Raw genomic sequence first — 21,861 nt, 5'->3', positions numbered from 1 at the left:
GGGTAAAAAAAATATGTTCCACAAGGACAATAACCAAATATCTTTCTTTTATCACACAAAGCTATCAGCTACTAAAAATATCAACTAAAGAATGAGTTTTTTTTCATATAACTAGATTCCCCCACTTATTACAAACAAAATACATGGTTTCCAGAAAATATTTAGAAAACTTAGACAAATTAAATGAAGAAAATTAAAACTACTCCAAATGTCATCTTCAAGATACAATTGTTATTAAAATTTTAAATTTTTAATTGTGGCAAAACATACGTAACATAACATTTACCACCTTAACCATTTTAAGGGTGCAGTTTAGCAGCGTTAAGTACATTTGTACTGTTCTGCACACAATCTCTAAAAACTCTTTTCATCTTGCAAAATTGAAATTCTGTACTTACTGAACAACAACCCTCCACTCCGCAATCCCCCCAGCCCCTGGCAATCACCATTCTACTTCCTGTATCTGTGATTTTGATGATTCTAGGTACTTCGTATAAGTGGCCTCATATGGTATTTGTGTTTCTGTGACTGGCATATTTCACTTATAATTGATTTCTTACTAGTTTTGTTACCTGTTTTTGTATGGAAATATTTAGATCTGCCATTGTTTATTTAATCATTTCCCCACAGTGGGACAGTTAGGGGCTTACATTAAAAAAAATTATAAATAACCTTGCAACTATTAGCCTTATTGTAAATCTTTAGGCCCCTTCATTGTCAGCTCTTTAGGATAAGTTTTTAGACATCCATTTGCTGGGTTATAGGGTATGCTCATTTAGTCTCTTGATAAATACTGCCACCTTTTCCCTAAGAAATATAGCAACAATTTTGATTCCTACCAGTGTTGTGAGTGCTGATTTCCATCTCTCTTTTACTTTTCTTTTTTTACCACTTAAATTGCAACTATTTTTGATCCTTCATCAGTCATTGCTTAAAGCCCAGTGAAGAGCAGACTTCACAAGGGATATACCATACACCTACTGTAGACCAAAGGGCTAAGAAATCAAACTGAGAACTTCATGCTTCAAGAAGTTCAGGGCAGTTAACTTAATCCTGCTTAACCATGAAATCCTAGGTTCCTGGCTTAGGATTCTCTCAGTCTTTGAACGTACAGAAAATCCTGTTGTTTAGTGGCCTAAGGATATAGCTTGCATTAACTGAATCTACCCTGTCATCGTTCCTCAAAGTAATTCCTAACAATACTGTTGTTAGAAAAACTTAGCAAAGAATTTAATTCAAGTTAAAATGCCAACATGAGAGAAAATCATGTCTAACCCAACATATCATACCAACCAAAAAGAGCCAGTCTACAAATAACTGTCTCAAAGTTTGATCTGGGAAGGTACTTCATTAGGAAAAGCAGTATATGTGCACACTAATAGCCTATGGTTAGATTTTTTTACTGTGTCGTGATATAATAATATTTCCAAACACACATACAGACACTGAATTTTCTTGGTCAAATGTCAAGTGCAAATTTATCACATAAGGAGGGTTTGCTCATTATGGCATTTCCTAAATAATCAGTTTTAGAGATTTAGCAAGTAATAAGAAATCAGTAAGCTTGAAGAGCAACAAAAACATTGCGCCTGGAGATTAGATTGAATGGAGCACATCGTGAGCAAGCTTAATAACGTAGAAGATACTGGAAGTGTCCAAAAACATTTGTTAGAGGGAAATGTCAACTAATATCTAACTTACACTTGTTTTATAATGCACACACATGGGCACATGCACATTAAAAAGTCAAGACATGAGGAAAACATTGGAACAGTATTGGCTAAGATACCATTTCCTTTCCAATGTGTACCATGAGTTTCTGTAAGTGTAGGCATAAATTAAGTTTTGGGGTTTGATAGTTCTGAGCAGTGATTCAGTCTTCTGCCATAACTGGTGATTTCATTCCCTTTGGCTTGTGTCTGTCCGTAAAACTTTATTTATGACATTCCACTTGACTTTTCTCCTATCTTCCTCTTTTTATTGTTTGTCATGTGAAGACAGATTCACTGGTGTCAGCACCACTGACTTATGGTGAAAGCTGAATGTAGGCAAATCCTGGCTTGGGGCGTGATGGTGAGAGCAGGGGTGGTTGGGGACTGGAGAAGAAACTTTGAGCATGTATAGGCAATCTTGCCCCCAGTGGAGTGAAACTTGGCTGATGAAACTAGGAGGCAAAAATACCTGATTCTTTATGCATAGGCACAGATATACAGTATATCTATTGCATTAAAATATTATGAGAGTGATGATTAGTAAAAAATGTCTAAAAGGCTGGTGGGAGGTGGAGGCCATAATGAGGAAAGGTTAAGAGGTAGTGACTGAGAGGAAAAGTAGTTCTTCACACGGCACTCAGCTGCCTAGAAATGACCCAATTTAAGAACCTCTGTTCTTAAAAAGGGAAATATTCATTTTTAAAGGATATTTCCAATGACAGTCCTTTGGAGTGGAGGTTATAGAATAAGTTTCTCTCATTTTCTTTTCTACCTCTACCTTTCTAGGATTTCCAGCACAGAGTACAACACAGGATAAAGGTCTGCATCAGAAATGACAGCCTGCTTGTATTTGTGAAAAGTTAAATGGCTTCGAAATGATGACCAGCATCATTGTTGATGAGACGACAATGTAGATTCATTGGCATCTAATACGTGTTAGGTACTTTGTCTATGGTTACTACCTTAGTTAACATAACCACCCTGCAGAATAGGTATATTATCCCCAGCTAAGCAGCAATTATGCGCCGAACCGGAATGTGAACCCAGGTCGGTGTGACTCTCAAGGAGATACCCTTTCCACTGGACCATACCACTCCTCATGAAGCAAACAGTTCAGACGAAGGGTCCCTGGAAAGCTCTCTTGTTCCTTACAGAAGGTTTTTGCTTCTCTGGAGTTTTGACCTTGGATGCTCCTTTAGGTGCTGTATCACTCACGTAACTCACACTCATCTTGCCCTTCACATTGTAATCTTAGCCTGTCCTCAAATGGCTCAAATGCAAATGTCTTCATTTTTCATTATCACTTATATTTAATGAGATGCACTTAAGTTCCTAAATGAGGGTCCTTCCATTCTACTTGAATGAACTGTATCACAGAATAACCAGCATTACCACCCAAGCCAAAAGCCTGGTTTCGTAGAAGCCTGTCACTGTAGATGGGCAGCCCTTATGGTTGATAAGCTGTATCTTTCCTTTTAAGCCCCCAGATGCTGTTTGGAAATATGCAGTTATGTTCTCCTCTATCATATTGGTTTTCCAAGGATCCTTCGTCCTATTTCTTTCTCACTCATAAAAACATTTGGGCCAGGCACGGTGGCTCACGCCTGTAATCCCAGCACTTTGGGAGGCTGAGGCGGGCAGATCACGAGATCAGAAGTTCGAGACCAGCCTGGCCAACATGGTGAAAACCCGTCTCTACTAAAGATACAAAAAAATTAGCCGGGCGTGGTGGTGCGTGCCTGTAATCCCAGCTACTTGGGAGGCTGAGGCAGAAGAATTGCTTGAACTTGGGAGGCGGAGGTTGCAGTGAGCCAAGATCACGCCACTGCACTCCAGCCTGGTGACAGAGCAAGACTCCAACTCAAAATAAATAAATACATAAATAAATAAATAAAAATAGTATATATTTTGGTCATATATCTGATTATATTGATTAACCACAGACCAAACATAAATATTCTCATTCAACAAGAAAGGTTTTTGGCTTTCAGCTTGATGTAATGACTGTACAGGGGAATTTAACACATTCTTTATGCCACGAGGCCCTTCAAATCTTATTATTTTAAGAACTGTTCCTTTAAAATGATGCTGTATTTGGCTCTTTTATTCTGTTACTTTCTGCCCAATAAATACTCCACAGTTTTCATTTTTCTCCATGTCATTACTACTCTGTTAGCTGAGCCTTGCACTTGTGGCATAAATTTTATTTTTCCAAAATGAAATGTCAGAAGGTTAAGAGATCAAGCAATCAGCTGCTACATCCCTTTTATAACATGTTTTCTTCTATTTAAGAGGCAATATTCTACCATCTTAAGATGCAAGAAGACTATATTTTCCATCTTCTTCAACCCTCGTTTCCATTATTTTTTAGATAGGGTAGCCTCATAGCTATCAAGGTTTAAGTGGTAGCTCTGACAGTGGAGGTAGCTAGAGGCTGTTCTGAGAGAATATTTATGTATAATGGGAGACTCTTACTCTCCTCCCATCCTTTTTTATATGATGAGAAGATAGTTTTCCTGGATATCACAACATTTTGTTATTTTAGAGAGAAATGGGAATTTCATAAATATAAATAGATTTTCTTTAAAGCACGGTGCTTTGATTCACAAACTGTATAATAAAATAATCATGAACTGTGTAAAAGTATGACACTTAAAATTTACTTTCCCATAGCTATAGAAGGAAAAGGTGGTTTAATTAAATGACAATGCCAGAGCTTTTTTTTCAAAATGTATTTAACAACAAGGGATATCATGGATCATATGAGATTAAAAAACAGGCTGGATCTGATTCCAGAATTCAAGTTTATCTTCTTCCAGAACAAGTGTTCTTTCTTTGACACAAAACGACAACAAAAACAACCCTCCCACCATCCACCAAACAAAAACAAAAGCGGTAACAACCAATGAGGTGCGGTAGTTTCCTTATAGATACATTGCATATTTTTCAGTTCTATATTACAAATTTCATCACCTTGACCTTATGCATTTACAGATGACCCTGCAATAGATTATATTCAGTGAGTTTGTGCTTTTTCTTAGCATAGAAGAAAATGCTAAGAAAAATGCTGTAATTTACAAACTACTGATATGGTTATCCTGTTTCCTTTTGTCTAATGGATGCTGTGTCTTCTTCCTTCTTACACACAGACTTGTAGAGTTTTGAAGCTGAACTGGATCTATTTTTGTAGATGAGCAAATCAAAGCTCAGTGAATTAAAGTTACACACTTAGTCTAGCAAAAGAACTGGTAGATGGGGAGCCTGAGCCAGAAAAGTGTGGAGGTCAGCGGAAGAAGACATTTTTCTGTGCTGAGAGAGAAACATCCAAGCAAGAATTCAGGATGTTTAAGATGTGTTTAGAAGATGATTGAAACTCAACATGCATGATTTGGTTTCTGTTTTCTGAGAGAAATGAATATTTATGTCCAATATTATTGTACAAAACCGGTATTTGCCCAGGAGTCCGACCCAGATTAAAATCCTAGCTCTGTCTCTTCTTGTGTACCTGCAAGCAAATGGACACATCTAATTTTCAGTTTTCTCATCAGTAAAATGAGGATAAGTTATATTCCATAGGATTACAGTGAGAATGTAATATAATGTGTGAAGTACTTTGCATTATGAATCGCCCATAGTACATGCTTAACGAGTGACTTTTCATTATCCTTACTTCTCTGATCTTGGCTGTATACAGGAAGACTGTATGGAATTATGCCCAATCCTATAGCATTATCATGGTAAAAATAAGTGACCCACATGCGTAATCTGAAGAGTTAGGTCAGAGAATAAAAGAATAAAGAGGGAGCGTCTTGAACCTAGAGAAAGTGAGGTGCTCTGCAATGTTCCCATGGTTAGACTTTGATGTAATTTAATTTGTTTAAATAGGGTAGATTTCTAATAAAGGACAGAAGTATTAGATAAACAAACAGGAAAAGAAGAAATCTTTCTGATCATCATGACGTTATATATTTAAAGAAGTTAAAGCAACATTATTTTAATTGGAAAGATGTATGTTAATAGGAACAGAAGGGAGAGCATTCATTAAAAAAAAATTTTGACAACCCCAATTCAATAACTTGTAATAGCATAGTGGTGGTTAAGATTAAGGATTTGGAATCAGACAGATGTGGGTTCACACCCCAGCTCCCCACATGCTGTGCAACCTAGGCAGGTAAGTAACCTCTAAAACTTGGTATCTGTATAATGGTAATATGTATGAGGTTGAATCACATGAAATTAACACTTTCGTAAGTCAAAACCAGTCAAATACTGGATAATTCATATGATTCAACCCAGCTGTGAGAATAAAAAGATAACGTAACTAAAGTTATTACCACAATCACAGGCACTAAGTGCTCCATATATGGTAGTTATTATTATGTTAATGTATCCAACACCTGGAGAAAAAAAATTACATCACAATTACTCCATACAATGAAGTAAGATAAAAACAGTTGAAATCATGACTGTGAAGAATAATTAAGGGTATAAAACTATAATCATAATAAAAACGCTAAATTAAAAAAATGAAGATCTAATACTATATATACAATTTCATCCAAATTTTAAAACATATATGCAAGTCTATTTGTCTGTTTATATAGAAAGCTGTCTGGAAGAAAATATATTAAAATGTTAAAAACAACCCTTGATAAATGATATTAATAAAAATTATATAAGAATTATATTATTTTCTTTCCATAGTTTCTTCCCTTTTTCTACAAACTCAGACTACTTTCATAATCAGTTAAAGTATGTACTTTTTCATTTACCCCTCAAAGTACAAAAAGCTAACAAGAGTTCTTGCCATATATAGGAATAACACCCTATTTGATAAATGCCATTTTGTTACCACTTTAAAATTTAAAAATAAACATCTTAGGTATTGATTTCTTTTGAGTTCTAATTTCCTTCTGCATAGTGTTTTTGTGTATGTTGTGTATGGCACAGGGTTAAAGAAAAAACTAAAACATGAGATGTCAAGGCAGAGTTACAGAAACAAAAATTTAGGCTGTTAAGACTAGGGGAAAAGGTGTAGAATTTAAGAATGTGTCGTAGTCCAGCCAGACTGCTATAACAAATTACCGTAGACTGGGTGGCTTTTAAACAAACAAACAAAAATTCATTTCTCACAGTACTGGAGGCTGGGAAGTATAAGATCAAGGTGCTGGCTGGTAAGGGCCTGTTTTCTGGTTCACAAATGTCCGTCTCCCACTGTGTCCTCACAGAGCAGAAGTGGTAAGATAGCTGTCTTGGGTCTCATTTCTAAGGGCGCTAATCCCATTCATGAGAGCTCTACCCTCATGATCTAATCACCTCCCAAAGGCCTCACCTACTGACACCGTCACCTTGGGGTGAGGATTTCAGCATATGAATTTTGGTGGGGACAAACATTCAGTCCACCGCAGAGTGGTAATTATTTAAGTATGGAACTAGCAGTCATCAGAAAAGACTTTTTGACTATTTGTATATTCTTCAAGAATTTTCCTTTCCCAGTTTTGTGTAGCCTCTCTACAATTCTGCCTTTGGGGAAACTTTATAGGTGAGACCTAGCATAGCTCCTGAAGGAGACAATTTTAGGAAACTCCTTTGGATGTAGCTTCCAATGGATGTGTCTTAAACCAAAATCTACCCTCTCATAAGTATGTCATGAAAAAGCATGGATGATGCTTCTACGATGCTTGTGTTTATAAAATACTTTGACAAATCTCACCTCACTATGATCTTGTGAGATGAACAGGGCATGAATTATCTTATCCATCTTGTAGAATAGACAAGAAGATGGGAGGGTAAGTGAATTAATTGTCTTGTCTTCCACCACTAGAGCACAGTAAGGATTAGAATGAAGACTTCCACTTCCCAAACCTAGGCTTATGTGCCTCTCTGTGCAGGGCTTTTTAAAGATATATTTTAGGGTATCTTGTAATACAAATAAGAAATCTTATAATATAAAATAAGAACACAGGCCGGGCATGGTAGCTTATGTCTGTAATTCCAGCACTTTGGGAGGCTCAGGTAGGCAGATCACCTGAGGTCAGGAGTTTAAGACCAGCCTGACCAACATGGAGAAACCTCATCTCTAATTAAAAACACAAAATTAGCTGGGTGTAGTGGCACATGCCTGTAATCCCAGCTACTCAGGAGGCTGAGGCAGGAGAGTCGTTTGAACCCGGGAGGCAGAGGTTGTGATGAGCCGAGATCGCGCCATTGCACTCCAGCCTGGGCAACAAGAGCGAAACTCCATCTCGAAACAAACAAACAAACAAAATAAAACAAAACACAGAGAAAAGGGAAAGTAAAAAATGAAAAAAAAAAAGAGCAAAGAATAAATGAAAATTCTAATGCCTGATTACTTTTTATGTTACTTCCTGTCTCTGAGAACATAGTAGTTTGAGGCTGTAAAATTAATACAAATACCCAGATCCTGATCAGTGGCTGATGTATAAGCATGGAATGTTTGGTTCTTAAAACCACTTGAGGAAAGAGCTTATTGTGTAATTATAGCTGTGCTTCCTGTCTAATATTGTTATAGGCAGAGATGTGGAAGCTCTTTCCTTCAGACACTAAGTACAGAATTGAGTTTTAAGAAAGAACACGTACCCATATTGTGAAGACACTTTACTCTCAGGTGAGTATTCTCAGCATTAACCCTTTCCAAGCATCTTCAGCCCTTCTAGAGAAATGGTTAAGTATTAGAGATGGCACTGGACGGCTGGTCAGAAAACCTAAGTTCTTGCCAATTAGAATCCATGAGACAAATAAAAAGACAAGTGATGGAAACTCAGGTGGCCCGTTTCCTTTTCCGTAAAGTAAGGGGTTTGAATTAGGCTAGTAGTTCTTGACTGTGGTGCATGACATATAGCATAGCATTTTATGAATGCTGGTGTCTGATCCAGCCTCCAGAGATCCTGACTTTATTGGTCTAAGTAAATTTCTCCAAGTGATGGTGATGCCTGGCAGGTTTAAGAACCACTGGGTTAGATGACCTCTGAAATGCCTGTAGCTCTCAGATTCTATGTTATTTTGGTTCTGTTTTTCCTTCCAAGAGCAAACCAGGGAGGGGATACAATATTCCACCTCCTGCTTTCCTCCTCTCTTGGTATAACTTGCTGACTTGTAATCGGGGTAGTGATTTTCAAATTTTAGTGGTGAATAGTAAATAGCTAGTTAAAATGCAGATTACTAGGCTCCACTCCATGAAATTCTGATGTGGTAGACCCGGGGCATTGCCCAGAAATCTATATTTTTCACAAGCATCCACATGATCCTGAGGCCATTGATTGAGAACCAAATTTTGAAAAACACTGTCAAAGGCATGATTTGTAACCTCATGGATAGGATTTTGCCTGAGGAATCTATGGGATCCTGATTTACTCTGGCATACAACTTTGGCTAAATTGAGACGTAGGTGCAGTGACTCGAAGACCCAAACCTCATAGCTCTGAGCCCCTCTCTTCATTTAGGTTTCAACCAAGTAGCTAGGGTGCTGGCTTTCATCAAAAGTTGCTCTGAATAAGTAACAATAAGAGGATTTAGAGTAGACAACAGTTTCTATAAACAAACAGAAACATAAAAATGGTAATGAAAAACTGGGCAAAAGATGTGAACACGCATCTCAGAAGAACGAACCCAATGATGAATATGCATTCACCATATCGGGGAAATAAAAGTCAGTTAAAAAAAGGTATCATTTTTCACCAATCAAATTGGCATGCATTTCAAAAGTTTGGTAGTGTCAAGTGATTACTAGGGAAAGTAGTGCTGATACAGTCATGGCGTAATACAAACTGGATGAGCCAGTTTAGGAGGTAATTGGGTAGTGCTCTTAATTAAATATGCTCTTATTCTTTGATGCTAAAAATATAATTTTACTTCTCAGTATTAACCTGAGAAATACTGGAACATAAACAAAAATAAATATGTTCAAGAATGTTTTTAAAATAGAAAAATGATAACCATGTATATGTCCATAAAGAAGCAAGTGTCCAAATAAATTGTGGAAAAATTTTAGCAAATATTACACAAGAATGAGAAGAAATGAGGTAGATCTGCATGGACTAGCTTGGCAGATCACTGAGACTTATTGCTGAGTGTAAAACCTAGTTACAGAATGGTATTCATCGTGATAACTCATCTCCAGAGTGGCACCATGAATCCTTTCCCTTGCCATTTCCCCCATCAAGAGGTTGCATCTATTTCTATCCTTCCCTTGAATCTGGGCTGGTTTCAAAGAATTCCTGGACCAGAAAAGTGTGGCAGAAGTCATTCTGGGTCTTAAGAAGCTTTGCAGATTCCACCTGGGTCTCTTGGAACACATTATTGCAACTCTTGCTCTAGGGGGAAGTCATCTGCTCTGTAAGAAGTTCTGTTGTCCTAAGAATGTCATGTGGAGAGGGGATGACAGCCAACCTTGGCTGTTCCAGCCATTTATGTCACCCCAGCCCAGGCAATAGGCATGTGAGTGAGGCTGCATCCTGGACATTATGGTCCCAGCAGATGCCATGTAGAGGATAGCCAAGGTCCTGGACATATGGCCCCAGTCAAACAATTGCAGCCATCCTTATCCTTTTGAGCCACCCAGCTGAAGTTCCAGACATTGTGGAGCAGCCACACTGTTCCTGCTGTGCCTTGCCCTAATTTTTGACTCACAGAATTGTGAGCATAAGAAGTGTCAGTCTTTTTACAACATAAGAAGTGTCAGTCTTTTGTGTGGTTTGTTATGCACCAGTAGATAAACAGAACACTCACAGTAATACTATTGTGTTTTAGAAAAAATACTAAAAAATATAAGATACCATCTGTATTTGTGTCTATATATGTATATATATAATCTAAAAGGACAGACACTAAAATGATGACAATATTTACATCTGGGTCAGAGAGGAAGTCAAGCAGGAATGAACACGGTGGTCCTTAAAAGGGACTTTAACCTTACATAGAGTCACGATTCTGTCAGGAAGAGAGACACTACTGGGTTGATTCAAGCAGGAGGGGTTTGATTTCAGGTAGGTGTTTACAAAAAGGACAGGAGTAGCAAAGATCAGAGAACGCTGACACTAGTGGTCAGGCATGCCACCGATTCAGCAAGTTGCAGGAAAAAACCTGGGATGGTCCCCCCTGCTTGGAGGGGAAATGTCTGGAGGCTGCTGCAGAGCCTCCCAGCTGCGGGAACCTGGACACCTACCCTCACTGGCGAGGAGCAAGGATCTGAATTCTTTCTCCCTTCTGCTTTCAAGCCTGGGCTGAGTGCCTCCTATTGATGAAATTTAACCCACCAATTGTGGAGGTTTAGGGGCTTTTTTAGAGCCCAGTGGAAGTCCATAGGGAGGAGGGCTCACAGTAGCTGCCTTACTCCTTCCTTCCTTCATTTGTAGTGTGTCGTGACACACGACAGATGACATGTTCCCAGTACAGTGGATGTATGCACTATTTTACCTACTTTAACAAAAACAATCTTTTTCAGTGGACCAGTGGCTTAAAAGGATTCCTACAAAGCAACTAGAATACTAATAGTGCAAGCATAGCTGATCTGTGAGAAAATGGTAACACTGACACTTTTTTACTCAAACTTTTCCCTCCACATTATGAAATTCAAAACAATGACATGCTAATCTTATATTAAAAAATTTAAAATTATTAAACACACTATTTGAAATATAGGGGAATGCACATATTACAACATATTTCTCTGGAGTTACTTTTTCTAACTATTATACCCATTAAAACCAAGAGTCCAAGCATCCAAGTAAATTCAACAAAGATTTAGACCTTTAAATTACAGTAAGCCAAGAAAAAATAATAGGAAAACAAGAAAAGTGTTTTTGAGGCATTAAAAGAAGATATACAATTATATAAAATATTTTTATCACATCTTTAGCTCTTTTAAAACTCTATTCTTGTATGTTTCAAAATGTTCCTAAATACTTATTTATAAATAAGTTATGAACATGGACATAAATGTTCAATCATATTGAAATCACAAAATATTATAAGGCAGCAATCAAAAATATTTCTGTGCCATTATAAAGGAAATAAAATATATAATTATTTAAATACATTTAAATTTCATCTTCATTTCATAATATCCATTTTCTATTTTCAGTCAATATTAATACATATACATATTTGTAATTTATAAAAAGTATCTGTATATTAGGGATGAGTGCTTGTATGTTTCTGTTGCTGGAGTACAAAATCAACTTGTTTGAAGATCTATTCTAGTCCATGAAAATGCCTGGCTGTGGCCTAGAATATGATAGGTGGGTTTCTTTGATGTTGTTTAGGCTTCATTTAAATGCAAGTAGGCGCTTCTCCAGGTTGGAGTGGATGCCCACCATTGCACTCGTGTGTGTGTGTGTGTGTGTGTGTGTGTGTGTGTGTGTGTGTGTTCTACAGAGTGTACAGGAAGACAAAAAAAAACCCAGACAAATTCAATTTAGTTATTTGGTTAGCAAATTCAATTTTCTGATTAACTGTACTCAAGTCATGGTGAAGGGATAGAGAAGTAAGACACTGGATTGCTGCCTCAAAGGAGGTTACAATGTCACTGTCATTGGGCCAAAAGACATAAATAAGCACATGTGTGGTATAATAAAGATATAAAGCATCTTTATTATAAGTATGTGTTTAGTCTAGAGAAGGTAAATATATTGAAAGCTATGGGCTAGAAAGTAGACTTAGGCTAGTTACACAGTGTTGTGTGTTGCTTTCCTAGTCTATGAAGATAATAACACTTCCCTATACACCTCACAGATCACTGTGAAATTAAAATAACTACAAGTTAAGAACCTAATGTAACATATACACATAACAGGAATTATATTTTAGCTTAGAAATCTACATTCTTTTACAAGCTTTAGTTTGGTTTTTTTCCTTTTTCTTGCAAATGGAAATGATGATGGTTGCATCCCTGTTTTAAATCTAGGCTTACTATATTGGAGCTTTTGGAGACCTTAAATTTTAAGCTATTTCTATGTAAGATGGGGGGCAGTGAGGGATGTCTTCTACTCATGAGCTGAGCACACTTTAGGTTTCTTTTGAGAACTGTTGTTCTTTTACTTCTTTAAAGATTGAGGGAAAACTCTCCTAATAATGCATGTTAATTAATTTATAACTCTTGTTTTAAAAAAAGTTTTCAAAAGGAAAATATTGAATAAGCTGGGGTTTACTGACCTCTGATGGCCGGAGTTAAAATTGCTACTTTTGTCATGCCACTTAAGATGACAATGTAAAGCTCTTTCTGCAAACTGCCCAAGTCCAGGTTGTAAGGCAGTCAAGAACCACCAGACAAGAAGAGGGAGACCACAGGATGTCAACTAGTCAAACTTTCTTTTCTCAAGCAGGATTTATTTAGTTAATTTTAGGCCCAGCCTTTGTTAAATCAATGGTAATTTATTGAATACAGTGTGTAAGTCAGAGTATTTCTGACCAGAAATCCAAACTTCGTAAGTGGTTAATTAGCATTTAAAAGACTATCCAGAAATCCACACTAGAGAAATGGCTGACTACAGCATTTCAAATATTGCTATCTAAATCTGCAATAGAGTTTGTTAATTAGCATAGTGATATTTAACAGTATTTCTTTGGAGATCTGAAAGCTTCTGAGACATGTAGTTGGCTGGAAATATTGTATAGGCATCTTAGCTCTTGCGTGATTAGGGTGTAAGAATCTGACAATAAATGTTTGTACATGGAGCGAATTAAGTCTAAGCCTCGCTTTCATTATAGTGTACCTGGTAGCAAAGATATAAGGGAGGAGATAATAGCTCTCACCTACTTCTGATATTTGGAGGCATCCAGAGTCACCAAAGAGAAACCGACTATTGTGAAGTGGTTAGATTGGCTTAGGTCAACTGTAACAAGCCATCCATCATATTCCTAAAACTTTACAGAAGAAATGACTACAGAAGCTGATGTGTACCATTTCCATATGTTTTATACCGTATTTCATCAGGATATTCCTCCTAATTTTTACCCCAAATCACATGGGTTATAATTTAAGCATAGTCCCATTGAATACAGATAAGGAGAGAAATGAACTATCCCCAGCCAATATTATATTTTTCTGGTAGAATTAGCTTAAAAAATACAAATACATCCATGGCCAAAGACACTTGATTTGAATAGTAGTTAAGCAGATGACATTGCTTTCGCATGGCTAAGTATAGCTGGGAAGTTGTTCAGATGTCCTAGGGGACACTACTGGTAGCCTAAACTGCAGTCATCATTTTGGTACACAAGAAGCTTGTACTATGTCAGTGTCACTGTTCTGTCAATTTACTAGAAGGGAAATAGCAATAATAAACTTGACATACTATTTTATAAAAAATTTGTTTCCTATAAATAAGTATATACTTAAAACTGGATTTATATCATATTTTCAAAAAAAAATAGACTCATACTGCTTTGAAACCAGGATCCAGTACTAACAAGTTGACCTTGAAGGCCTTTTAAGATTAGATCTCAAGGGATCTCGTGACCTCATCTCTACGCCTTTCCCCTAATTTTGTCTTCTTTGCCTTAGCCTCCCTAATTTAACTTAGTAAAGTCACATGAGGTTCTTACAATGTCTTCAAGCGAGGCAGGAGTAACCACAGCAAAGAGAGGAGAGACCACTTCTGTTGCCATGCCAAGCTGCTTTTGAGGCAGCCCCCAATAATCCCCACCTCCTGGTATTTACATCCTCTCCTCGTGTGTGGGCTGGGCCTAGTGACTCACTTACAATAAATAAAATATGGAAAAAGTCATGGAATGTCATTTCTGAGATTAGGTTAAAAAGAGATTGTGACTTCTGTCTTGGACATCCTCCGTGGTCTTTTGCTGGCTTGTTCTAGGGGAAGCCAGCTGCCATGCTGTGAGTTTCCCTTTGGAGAGATCCATGTAGCAAGAAACTGGTATCTCTGGTTAACAGACAGTGAAGACCCAAGGCCTGCCAATAGCCTTGTGAGTGAGCTGGGAGGTGAATCCTTCACCAGCTGAAACTTGAGATGACTATAGCCCCAGCTACAGCTTGATGGCCACCTTGCAAGAGACCCTGAGTCAGAAACACCCAGCTATGCTGGGCCCAGATTCTCGACACTCAGAAACACGAGATAATGAGCGCTTGTTGTCTCAAGCCACAAAGTTTTGGGGTAATTTGTTATGCATCAGTAAATAACTAATGCAACTGCTAAAGGAGACTCAGCAAGTTTGGGGAGTTCCAAGTGCTCAGAGTCATCTAAACCCAGCCAGCGATCCTATTCCAGTTCTTAAGCTTTAGTTTTCCCAAACAATCTCTTCATATTTCACGGAAAGAGCCTAACGAGCCTCCAAATTAAACTGAAATTCTAATTCTGTACTCTTCAGGATCATATTCTGATTGATTTTTGGGTACATAGCCCCATGGTTATAAGAGATTTGTTGAGACCAGTCAAAGGAGGAGATCTCTGGTTTTCTGACCATGTTTTAAAACGAAAATGAAAAACCTTAGCTTGTTGTGTTCTTTCTAAGCTCTTTAGGATGGTTGTTGTATTCCCCATTCCCACTTTAATTGCTAGATAATCTGGTAAAGCCATGCTGGCAATAGGCACGTCATCCTAAGAAACCACAGGTGATATAATTTAAGCAACCATCTTGCAAACACATGGACTACACATGTCTCATTTTTCATGGTACCCAGACAATCCCCATCTTCTAATCCAATCAGATCTGACAATTAATTCCACATTTCTATCCTTGAGAGTCTGGTCCTTGCAACTGCTTCTGGTAAACCCTGTCTGTGTTTAGTGCAGGCAACAGTAATCAGCCTAGGTATTTACAGCAGAAAGAGATTAAGACAGGATATAAGGTGCTTAAAAATCATTGGAAAGTCTGAGGAAATGGAAGCCAGGCGGCACTGCTGGAACTATTGAATTCAAGAACAGACTGGGCTATTTATTGCTTAACTTAGTCATTCATATATGCAACACATATTGATTGAATATCTGTTAAAATCCAGGTACCCAGGTATTCTAGGCCCTAGGTGAATACAACTGAAAAGTCCTATAATCTCATAGAGCTTGTATTATAAATAGAGCTATAGCTGCTTTATAGGTTGATGTGAAATTAAAGAGCAGAGGTTTGGAGGGGTTCCTTAAGATTGGGTATTCGGGGAGACTGCTTTTGAGAGGGTGATATTTGACAAAATTTCTGATCAATGAGAAAGAGCCAGCCACGTGAAGATTTACTGGAAGGGCATTCCAGGCAAACAGAGCATTTAGTGCAAAAGCTATAAAGTAGGAATGAGCTTGCCATATTCCAGAACAGAAAGGAGGTGATACTGTCTCAGTAGGCAAGGGGCTGGGAAAATGGCAGGGAGGAAAGTCAAGGGTTTGGCAAGGAATACAACATGTTGAGCTTTGAAGGCCATCATAAAGTGTTTGAGTTTTGTTCTAAGTGTAGAGGGACATGTTGGAGGGCTTCAACAAGGGGAATGACATGATCTGATTAACGCTTAGAGACGATTCGGGCTCACCTGAGCTCTTCTGTCATTTTTTTTTTTTTAAATAAGTAAAGTTTTATTGCAACATAGTCACATTTATTCATTTATGTAACATCCATGGCTGGTTTTGACTGTGAAGATAGTATTTAATGTCTGTAACAGAAACCTTTATGCCCATTAGGAATAAACCATTTACCATCTGTTTAAAAATAATAATAATAATAAAGTTTGCCAATATCTGGTCTCAACAAAAAAATACAAAATGCAAATTAAATGAAGAATTTTAGCTACCCACATTTTGACAGGTCAGTAGGTTAAAGACAGGTCAAAACATACACAGCAGTTAAACTGAAAAACATATTAAAATTTTGGTTATCTCTAAAGTCAATATGATTCAAACATTGTAATGTCCCCATTCAAAATGCACAGATAATTTAAAAATTATGTTACTTTGATTAACTTTCTCAATCAAGAAAGCCTCCTTTGGTAGAGACCAGGGGTTGGCAAGCTAAAGGCTGGAGGGCCAAATCTGGTTTGCAGCCTGTTTTTGTACAGCCTTTAAGCCATATAAAACATTTTAAAAGATTATACACAATACAAACAAAGAATATATTACAGAAACTTCATATGACCGGCAAAAAACTAAAATGTTTACAATATAGTCCTGTACTGAAAAAGTTTGTTCACCTCAAGGTAGCTCTTCTGTCATTTTTAAAGTACTCGCATTTGTACTTGTTCTCATTGCTTAAAGAGTGTTACTTTAGCTACTGTAGTTTAAATAGTGATATATTAGTATGTTATTTTCTTCTATGAGAACAACTCTGCTATGCTTCCTGCTTTTAGACTCACACGTGTTCTGTCTGGTCAACTTTGCTTATAACATTTCCAGAATCGTGTTGTTTCTACTGTTTGCTTTGTGCAAGGATTTTATAACGGCTCTTGGCAAAAAGCAATGTCTTTTCTGATACACGGTATTTGAATTTAGGACTAGAGACTATAGTAGTTAGTTGCCTAGATCTGTAGCAAATGCTTAATACAAATTTCAATGAAACTGCAATGATGTGGGATTTCTGTTTAGCATCTGTTATTAAAATCTAGAGTGAGCTAAGAAAACCTTTGAAGTGACTTTACAATAAACTTTACTAAATGACTTCAGAATTTGATAATTCATCATCAATAACCATCAACAGTTAATTGATTATATTTGAAAATCAGTTTAATTATTACCTTCCCTCCCAATTACACTTGTGTACATACAATTTTGACAATTTTAATTGATTTAACTCACTACTTCAATATCAATTCTTTAGTTATTTCAAATGTCTTATCATAATGTAATTTGGGTACTTGACAAATATTTTTGAGTATGTACTGCTGTATTCCAGGCACTTTGCTAAAAACAAGACAAAGTTTCTCCTGAACTTTACAGTCTAATGGAAAGAATAGTTGCTTAAGAATACCAGGTTGGTGCAAAAGTAATTGTAGTTTTTGCCATTTTTTTTTTTTTTTAAGTAATGGCAATTACATTTTTTTTCTTAACCAACCTAACAATTAACTCTAATTGTTGAGCATTGTATTGGGGAACCTGACCTGGTCCTGGGGCTCCTCTGAGGAAGAGATATTTACCCTGAGACCTGAACAAGACTCACTGGCCTCTTGAAGTGGAGTTTGGAGAGTTTCCATGCAGTGGGACCCGACGGTGAGAAGTCAGAAGCCCCAAAGCATGAAGCTCTTGAAGGACTGAAAGAAGACTGGGTAGTGGTGCAAGGCAGTATGATTTATTTGATGTCCTTTAGGAGCAGAAAAACTTTTTTTGGCATTTATTTTAAAATTGGTATGCAGCTGGGTGTGGTGGCTCATGCCTGTAATCCCAGCACTTTGGGAGGCCGAGGCAGGCGGATCACTTGAGGTCAGGAGTTTGAGACCAGCCTGGCCAACATAGCAAAACCTGGTCTCTACTAAAAATACAAAAATTAGCTGGGCGTGGTGGTGGGCACCCGTATTCCCAGCTATTCCGAGGCTGAGACAGGAGAATTGCTTGAACCCAGGAGGCAGAGGTTGCAGTGAGCCAAGATCACACCACTGCATTCTAGCCTGGGCAGCAGAGTGAGATGCCATCTCAAAAAAAAAAAATTGTATGCAATTTGCTAAATTTAGCATTTGAAAATTCAGTTTTCCTATTAATGTTATGATCAACCTAAAATCTTATTATTTGACATATAAGTCTGATGAATTTAAACTACTACTTTAGAGAGGCTTTTAAATACTTTAAATAAATACCATCAATTTACATTTATTTTTTAAGTTCAGGGGTAAAAGTGCAGGTTTGTTACATAGGTGAATTTGTGCCATGTGGATTTGTTGTGCGGATTATTTCATCACCTAGGTATTAATCCTAGTATCCATTAGTTATTTTTCCTGATCTTCTCCCTCCTCCCACCCTCCACCCTCCAAAAGGCCCCAGTGTGTGTTGTTCCCCTCTATGTTTCCATGAATTCTTATCATTCAGCTCCCACTTATAAGTAAGAACATGTGGTGTTTGGTTTTCTGTTCCTGTGTTAGTTTGCTAAGGATAATGCCTCTAGTTCCATCTGTGTTCCAGCAAAAAACATGATCTCGTTTTTTATGGCTGCATAGTATTCCACGGTATATATCCAGTCTATCATGATGGGTATTTAGGTTAATTCCATGTCTTTGCTATTGTGAATAGTGCTGCAATGAAGAATATATGTGCATGTGTCTTTATAATACAATGATTTATATTCCTTTGGGTATATACCCAGTAATGGAATTGAGAGAATAGAATGGTACTTAAACAAATTTACAAGAAAAAAACAAACGGCTCCATTAAGAAGTGGGCAAAGGACATGAACAGAAACTTTTCAAAAGAAGACATACATGCAGCTAAGAATCATATGAAGAAAAACTCAACATCACTGATCGTTAGAGAAATGCAAATCAAAACCACAATGCGATACCATCTCACACCAGTCAGAATGACTATTATTAAAAAGTTAAAAAATAACAGATGCTGGCGAGGTTGTGGAGAAAAAGGAATGCTTATACACTGTTGGTGGGAGTATAAATTACTTCAGCCATTGTGGAAGACAGTGTGGTGATTCCTCAAAGGCCTAAAGACTGAAATACCCTAAATTATCAAACTGCAGTTATAAATTTCATTTATTCCATGTTGCTCTGTAAGTAACATAACTGCTTATCTCAACAATGAAAACCTGCTTAGGAATTTAACTATTTCTTGACAAATTAAGCTCACAGGTAAAGGTGAATCTCAAAATCACCTTAAATTTCCAAAACTGTCTAAAACTTAGCCTAATGGTCATTGTTCAACTAAAATTATAAATCTAAAATTAATGATTCAACCATAGATTTTATACAGAAATTCCAGGTTGTGGTTGGTCAATAGTTGGCCCATTTTCTTCCTTGCTCTGTGCCTGAGGAAGTTGCCAGGCATGGTCTACATCATTAGGCGGCCACGTCCTCTGGCTTCTGGTTAGGTTTGACTAAGGGGGCGTACCTGTTGGAGAGCAGCTCTAGAGAGAAGAATAAGGTCTGAGTACATATTTCCCCAGATAGAGCTCTCTCTACAGAGTGACTTCTAGCTGATTTCCTCAACTGAAGGTCCCTCAACTTCGGATCTCAGATCATATCAGAGGAACTCTCCACAAAGCCTTCTCTGTCCCTTGGCTGCTTTTGCAGGCTCAAAGGTTACAGGACTCCTCTATTATTAGCCTTACAGTATTATACAAATCCTTTTGAATTCCACACACCACAGCCACGCCATTATAAATAGTCTATTTATTAAGCTGTCCTCATATTATTCTATTCTGCCCTTTGTTTCCTGCCAGGACCTTGACTAATACAGCAATTGCTACAAAGAGCGCCCCTCAGGAAATAGACCTTCAAATACAATTGTTGGGTTAGGTTGCTCATATATTTAAGGATCTCCTTATTGGAGTGAAATGAAATAGAACATGTGATGGCACATGCTTATTTAAATGAACACGATTGAGATGAAATGTAGGCGGAAGCTGATGTGCTGAAAGATCAGGTGGCTGTTACATTAGGTCACTATGAGGCATCTGTTGGCTTCTTCTGGTAACCCAGCAAGTAAACCTAGTTGTAAAAGGAGAAATGGAAAACTTTGACGGTCTAGTTGAGAGCATGCATGGAAAATCAGAAAGCCTCATGGACCTTTGAAGAAGTCCCTTATCTCCTGTAATTGCAGGGTAGATATGGCTGAGGACTAAGAACCAGACCCAGTTACAAAGGTTGCAGAATTGCAATGACAACACATGCTCAGCTCTGACAGGCCTCTTACATAAAGGGAAGTGAAGGGAAGGGAAGAAAAGAGATTTAAATTTACGTAGATGAAACTGAGAACTTCACACCCTTGGATCTCCCCGAATCTCCCTTACTAGCAGAGGCAGCCTCCCGAACTCCCATCTGAGGGAAATAGCCTTCCCCTGTATAATTATAGTCTACAAATAATTGCCTAGCAAGCTGATGCTGATTCACCTCCATCACTCTCTAGGCCCATGATGAGAGTTAGATTTCACTATATCCCAAATGGTGAAACATAGGCCTATTCTGGGAGGATGGAGATTATATACTGAAAAAGTTACAAGTACTTATGAATCTGTATCAGCAAAAGTCTGGGGAGCATATTTGGGAATGGATTTCAAGGGCATTAGACCAAAAAGAATAAAATTTAAAGCTTGATGAGACAGAATATATTAACATGGGAACACTCACCTGGAATTTGGGATTTAATGTGAAAATTAAGCAGCCAGGAATGGTGATAATTGTCTCCTAAGTTGACTAATTGAAGCCTGCACTCAAATGGGCCTGGAGATAACGGACAAAGATGCTGCAATGGAATTGGGTTTCCTGAGCTCAGTGGGAACAATGGGACCCCAGAATGGTGGAGACCAGGTAGTGCCACTTAAACTTTGAGGAAAAGATGAGCACAACCACCCTAAAAGCTACAAGAACAGAGTGATAAAGTATTCTTACCTGAAAGGATCACTGGAAAATAAATAACAATTAATCATGGGATTTCTAGAAGCAAAATGGGCAGCTAGTCAGATGCTCTTTAACATAACAGATTAAAAAAATTCTATCTGGTGGACAGAAATCTAACTCAAGTTGCAATAGTGGTGATCCATGGAACATTTCTGCCAGTTTCTAGTTCTAAAGTAGTTAAGATACAAAGCCTCCAGGCTGAGGGGAAGGTCAGTCTCCTCGGGGGCAAAACCCTGCACTGTGGCCATAGGTGCATACATGAATCTTCCTTTAGATGTTACCAGAGGCATCTGCAGCCGTTTACTATGGGGACTGTGCCCTGGAGAAAAGGAGACACCTGGAATTCTAGGGGTTGTTTCATACTGGCTTCAAATTGATGATAATCCTTGGAGGCCCCAAAAGCCTCTGAGAGTCTTCTTATTGGTGCAGGTTCTTGTGGAAGTCTGGCAATAAATGGAGTTGTGACTGGAGTCTGTTTCACAGTGGTGCCAGTGGACTATGAATTTGTCTTGTAGTTATTAAACTAGGCTTGGGATCTATAGAGGAATAGCTATGGTTAGCATCTGGCAGAATCCCAACAGTGGTCTTCCGACCAATGAAGTGACAGTTACGGTTAGAAGGGCCAAGTAGTGGTCCTGGAACTGCCTC

The 21,861-nt window shown here is 37.8% G+C and overlaps 1 long non-coding RNA gene across 1 annotated transcript in view; it reads right to left on the bottom strand.

Annotated features, from left to right (window-relative positions):
- LOC134733040 (uncharacterized) overlaps positions 1 to 21,861 on the bottom strand; it is a 133,059-nt gene that overhangs the window by 45,216 nt on the left and 65,982 nt on the right. The gene's annotated exons all lie outside the window — the stretch shown is intronic.

This window comes from Symphalangus syndactylus, chromosome 17 (genome assembly GCF_028878055.3).
Source record: "Symphalangus syndactylus isolate Jambi chromosome 17, NHGRI_mSymSyn1-v2.1_pri, whole genome shotgun sequence".
NCBI lineage: Eukaryota > Metazoa > Chordata > Mammalia > Primates > Hylobatidae > Symphalangus > Symphalangus syndactylus.
The sequence above is the reverse complement of the archived record's forward strand: the minus strand, read 5'-3'. Positions and strand labels throughout refer to the sequence as shown.